At 36.3% G+C, this 6564-nt stretch overlaps 1 long non-coding RNA gene across 1 annotated transcript; it reads left to right on the top strand.

Annotated features, from left to right (window-relative positions):
* Positions 1–1265: 1265 nt before the first annotated feature.
* LOC120895431 lies at positions 1266–2463 on the top strand. The gene is made up of 5 exons (XR_005738315.1): positions 1266–1595; positions 1698–1779; positions 1853–1920; positions 2095–2161; positions 2288–2463. It is a non-coding gene; the product is annotated as an uncharacterized LOC120895431 (long non-coding RNA).
* Positions 2464–6564: the final 4101 nt, after the last annotated feature.

Below are 6564 nucleotides of genomic sequence, written 5' to 3'. Positions count from 1 at the left end.
AGGTAATAACCTAGAAATTAGACTACCGTGGAGACGCCTAATACCTTAGCTCATATCAGGTTTGTTGAAAGTTCTCGCGAATTTGTTTTCATTTAAAAAAAAAAAGTCAATTGAAAAATTAATTTGACCATTCACATCAGTGTTTGTTTTATTGCATTCCAAATTATTTCTCCATCTCGCCGTGTGATGAATCGCTTCGTAATGTTAGATTTTTGAAAATGATTCTATTTTATTAATATTGATTTGCAATGGCTAAATCCCTTTTGTAAGATTTATAAGGTAGTTTCATTTTTAAAACATTTGACATTGTAACCAATCATGTGAATATTTGTGTGTTTGTGTATTTGCATTGTATTTTAATATGTGTGAGTGACTCAAGATATACAAAGAGCTAGCTCGTCTTAATGCATTTGTCAGTTCCTAAATGTTCATATTGCATATTTCATTTCATTTCATTTCATTTCATTTCATTTCATTTCATTTATTAATACAATATCCGCCATCAAGGCTAAATAAGGCAGACTTAAAACTAAATAAACCCTAACAAATAAACAAAATAATTCATGAAAAACTAAGCCTAACTAAACTAGTCTAGACCTAGCAAAAAAATTAAAGAAAAAAAAACATAGGTAGAGCGTAGAGACTATCAAAACTTAATGAAACTTACAAGAATAATTAAAGAGAATTAGAAGAAAAAATACGGTTACGGAAAGAGTTGAGAGAGGAGTCAAAATCAAAGAGATAGTAAAAGTGGTTAAACAACCTGAAACAGGATAGAATAGGATCATTGAAAGTATAAAGAGTATGACGTGTTTCAATTGACAGAGGATCACGAGGACGAAGGGAACGAGAGGGAACATACAACGAGATGGACGAGAGTAAATCAGGAGCATCAGTATCAGAAAGTAATAAGCCACCAATAAAACATGCCTGAGACACTTGGCGGCGGAAGCTTAAAGAGTGAAGATTGAATAACTGCAATCGCATTTCATAGGGAGGTAGTGAGGCAGCACCGAACAAACGACGAAAAGCAACCCTGGTAAAAAGGCGCTATTCGTTCACATGTGCTCAAATTCACACGTAGGGTATTGAACAGATTTGTTGAATTTGATTTTATATGAACACTCTGTTTATGCTCTCTTATTTGGGTTGAGACATCATCTTAATTATCATTAAAGTAACATGTGTAACTGTGTGATTTGAATTTTCGGCAAAAGCTCTATAACAAAGTGATGCTCTGCAAATGGGGTAGGGGGCGATGCCTCGTCCTCCTACTCAACTCCTATTCCGGCACGTCCACGTCGTGCAGAGCGGTAACATGCGTTACTAGGGGTGCAAGAGTCCGCAGCGGCTCTTTCTGCTGCACTAGTTGCATCAGATGGTAACGCATGGCTAAGCCGGAAAGGGGGAGACAGGCCAATAAATTAGTGCTGGAAATTTGTTGGTTCTGGCTTCTGTAAATAGTGTAAAGTCCACAGTTCCTGCTGTACGAAGTAGTGAGGCTCAGCATCCCGGCCTAACCTTCAACGGCAAACGAAAAAACAGCGGAGCTAATCAATAATTACTATTTTCAAACTGTTCCAAGTGTTCTGGAGGTATGTACTATGTTTATATTAAAATATCGAATCCTAAAAAATAAGTATTTTGTGGTTTATTGTTAATGTTTAATTTTGTATAAAAAACCCATTATCCAACAGCGTACAATTTTAATGATTGGAGAGGTTCAACAAAACACCAACCCCAATGGCCAGCAATTTGTTGGGGTTTGTGGAACAAAATGTAAGTCTACTTGGGTAAGTCTGTTGAGATTTGCGTTAATGTTTCGTTTATTTTATATATCCTTTATCCACAGCTTCACCAGTGAAGCGATCAATGTTTAAGAACCAGAGCTGACAGCAAATTGAAGACATCCTGCACTGGGTAAGAAACTCCATGGTGAAATTTTAAATTATGTTTCAATATTTATAACATTAAAAGCAAAACTCCTAGAAAAACTCTTAAAAATCTTATTATCTTATTAAATCATCTATATTTCGCTTTTAATCAATTCAGTTTATTCATGAGCCCTGTTTTTTATCGTGTGTATCGTTTCAGATCCGTCACCTTTTCAAAAATCGGTTTCCCTACCCTTTGATACAAACTTTTCCTGCGACTAGTACTGGTGAGTTTTATGTAATGTTTTACTGTTTCTGCATTGAATTTATAATAAACAGAGTGTAATAGCCTTAAGCTATAATCAATGAAATATGGACACTTTCGACCCATGACTTTGATTATTACCAAACAGCTCAACCATTCATCGACCAACGGCTTCAAAAGATCAACCTAAACGCGATCAACCATCTGTCCTCAACCAACTAAACATTACATTCAACTCTGTAATTCAACAATCAATCGCCAAACCGATCAACCCGCAACGCTTAGTTGTGATAAGGTATAGTGGTACCCCGCTCATAAAAAGCAACTTATACTCTGCTGCTTCGGGCGACAACAAAAATGTAAATGCGATGATTAGATTAAGTTGGGTTGGGTTTTTAAATTACATTTGATGTTTATTTTTATTATTTAGAGCATCTCGAAATAGCTTTAAGTATATCGAAACATTCTTTTCAATTCAGCAGTATGTGTGCGTATGTGTGTGTGTGTTTTTTTATTAATTTTACAGTAAGTGATGATTTTTTGTCTCTTATTCAGTACTCTTAGTTTATCTCATATCTCAAATGCTCACAGCAACACAGTCACTTGCTCTCATAGCAATACCTATTTGTAATACCTATTCATAGCAATAGTCGCACTTGCCCTGAAGCTATTTGCTATACAGTGGAACCCCCTCATAACGAGAACCCGTTTACAACGAGAAAATCTAAATGCTCAACCAATACCACTCTTAACGAGTAAAATCTCGCACAACTAGCAATATGTTCCTGGTACATTTTTCGCATGCCGGTGTGCAATCAAGTTCACGATTACGTTGAGTATTTCTTTTATGTTGAATATATTTCTTCCTTATCCGGCACTGAAACCGCTCACGGTCCCGCGCCTTCGTTTGCCAGTCCGTTATCCCGGCCTTAATGGTGGACGCCTCCAGGCCATTCTGCCAGCTTAAATTGTGCCTCTATCCTTGTGGACGGCCCTCCGGAGTACATCTCGTCTCGAATGTGGACTATGACTCAGGCAAAAGATCGCAAAAAATGTGATATACGTAATGTAATCGAGTATTTCTAGAGCATTTTTCTGGATATACTTGCTCATGAAGACGAGAATTTCCCCTATAATATCTGTACGTCACTCGTTTGTCAAGTGTTAGTATTTCGTGTGATCTTTCCGAGAAAATTCAACAATCTTTTATTATTGGTCTTTTACTTGGAATCTTCCGGGAACAGGTATATCTGGTGAAGAAGATAGCTTCAGATTTAATGGAAGTTTCCATTTTGTACAATATTTACCATATTTTTTTAAGTGCCGTGTTTAGATTTTTAACAATCGTTTTTGGATTTTTCGCTGCGGATGAAAGCGCAACATCGGCAGCATAAAAGTATTGCTCACAGTTCTTCATGTAAGGAATATCTAAGGTATATATGTGCGATAGTAAAGGCAAACAGAACACTGCTTTGAGTAACACCGGTTTTTGGCGTACATATACTTGATGTGCTATTTAAAATATGTGTTCTGTTATGTCGATTAGAAATGAATGAATTTACTATATTGATAAAGTTGCTTGGAAAATTTAGTTGGATGAGTTTGTAAAGTAAACCTTGATATCAGATAGAGTCAAAAGCTTTCTCAGTATCTAGAAGAAGTATTACATCTGTTGTGTGTGGTATTGTTCTTTAATCTATGGAATTGGTGTGTAGTAGCAAGAGTGGGACAGAAACCAAATTGACTATTCGGGATTATGTTGTTGTTGGACGTATGGAGTGATAGTCGGCTTTCTAATTTTTTTTTAATATTGTACCCAAGCTACTTAAAATCTATAGTTTTCTAGTTGACTGTTATCTGTGGTTTGGGTATCGCGATAACTTAAGCTATTGTCAATCCATTTGGAAAGTAGCCATGTTTTAGGCAACTATTTAGAATGGTATTGAGGCATATAATGCCTTTTGGATGTTTTTTTTTTGAGTATTTATTATTTTAACGTATTATTCAGTCAGTGTCTTTGCCACTGTCTGTGACACATATTGCGATTTTTTATAAGGTTAATAATATCTGGGAAGGGGTTATTGAATTAAACCTTCCTGCTGATTGTAATGGTATTGCACATTTGCGGTCCTGGAACGAATTATTCCACTTTTTCTTACAAATCATATGGACAATTCTTAAATAGTTATTTCAAATAACGAGTTAGCTACTGGAGAGCCACTGGAGTTTAATCGTTATGAGAGGTTCCACTGTATTCCATTTATAAACTCACAATGTTCTGTGAACTTCGCCCCATTATCTGTCACGATCCTAATTCGTAGTTTCTTTTTTGTGCCTTACTCTCGCGTGCTGTACCGGTAAAGTGTCACTTTTCGAAACAAACCGACAGTGACAAACAATACTACTATGTATATGATAATTCCCTTGATGTAAGAGAGTAAAGATTTGAAAGGTTTCAAACGCTTTGGTATGCAGATACACCGTTGGCAGCGTCTTAAGCCACTGCGTTCGTGTGTATCGAATAAGCTGCCCCCCAATTGCCTCCAGGCCAATTACGTTTGCATCCTTTTAAAAGGATCACACGCTCAATTTAAACTATGCACAATAATTATGTGCTGTATTTTCAACAAGCACTTAGATTTCTTAGGTTAGGCAATCAATCACTGCTCCTGTGGAAATTAAACAGTATTCATCGATTGATCGTTTGAACATAAAAGAGCCATTCTGAAATGCTTTCCAGTTTGACGTTTTTCTTTTAATTTGCGTAACGACCTACGTGGTGATGCCTGCCTATACAGGCAGCCGGATAGTCAGACCTTGCTACGGGTAGACTGGTTCATATGAGCCTTTAGTCTCAACCATAATTGTTTGGTATGCATTCACACCGTGTACAATCCTGTAAGAGTTATTTCCTTCAAGTCATCATTCACCACGATCGTGTAGAGAATGAAATGAGCAGGAAAATGATAAATAAGATGCGACTACAAGAAGATTGTAGACTACACTTATTCTACAGCGTACGCTACTATTTCGCTGTTTCTTTCCTATACTCGCATTGAAATCTTTCTATGTGTAACTCGTTACTGTCTCGTTTAATTACTGTCTTTACTGTCCTCGTTTAATTTTCAAGGTAATAAAGGGATTATTTTCATGTTTTAAACGATCAAATGTCTAAACATCTTTTGTTGGAAACATCTCCATACTTTGAAATGACTTTGAATTGTCATGTAAATGCATTGCATTCTTTCATTCCCAAGTAGTTGCCTATAGCACTCCTAGACCGACTAAGGTTGATGCGGCAAATAGAGAAAGTATAACAAATGTCTAACAGTTTGTGTACTGTACCAGGTAAAAATTATATTACTTCACTAAGCCAATTTGGCAAACCAGAAGTTGTTTTCAAATTGGGCAGAGCCTTTGGCAACACTCTCGCCCCTGCGTGGTTGGGATCTGCGTGTCTAACGATAGTGAACTAGTAAGGTAGTTCAATTAAGTTCGACGCGTTAAGAATCGTGTAATGTTCTATTTTTTTAATTAAATATAGTGACATCATGGGCTAGCATTTATTGTGTGATAACCGTTGTGTTGTGCGGCTTTTTGTTGTGTTTGATTCTACCGAGAGCGAATGGCTATGCCTCATGAAGAAGAACAATATGTTTAATGTCTTTGGACCGGTTTAGACTGATGTAGACAGTTTTGCCCTACCGGTGGTGCACGCAAACTTATTTTTGGGCGATATTTTAACCTATTTTGATTGACATTTTAAATGTTCAATCGTTAAAAATACTCATACTCATAAAACCTTATGGCAAGTGTTGTAAAACATATGTTAAAATTCGTAGAAATGAATTTCTCGTAATTTTGGGAGATTTTTAAATGCGATATTTATTGCAAAAAATCTACCGTTTCACTCGTGTTTTTACACTTATAGTACGGTGCTAAACACGTACTTTGGTAAAAATATGATTAATGTGCAAAGCCGCTGAATGCTATGTTACGCAAGTCATTTTTATGCTTTTTAAGCGCAAAAACGGAGATCTTCGCAAAGTGTATGAATTCACAATGAATTAAATTTCTGATATAGTTGATTTTGATTATAGGATGTTGGTCTGCAATGGACGTAAATGCAATGGTTTCAGTAAGGATTTTCATATTATTTGCCTCTATTTATCTTGAGTTTACCGTTTAGCTACGGGCAAGAAAGACAAGGCAATACTGAATAATGAGAAGAATCGTAACATGATGAAGAAACAATAAATATAACAGTTGTAAGAATGAATATGTCTCCTTCAGGAGCCCCATACATTATTGCGAAGAACTCTCTAACATCGGCCTACAGCGCACACGGTACAGCCTGCATTGGCATGTACTAAGCTGTAAACTTGGAAAACATTTAACTTATGATGAAATAGCACATAGTGCAAT

Source organism: Anopheles arabiensis, chromosome 2, assembly GCF_016920715.1.
Source record: "Anopheles arabiensis isolate DONGOLA chromosome 2, AaraD3, whole genome shotgun sequence".
Lineage (NCBI taxonomy): Eukaryota > Metazoa > Arthropoda > Insecta > Diptera > Culicidae > Anopheles > Anopheles arabiensis.
Note: the sequence above shows the minus strand (reverse complement) of the source record. Positions and strands in the feature narration are given on the sequence as shown.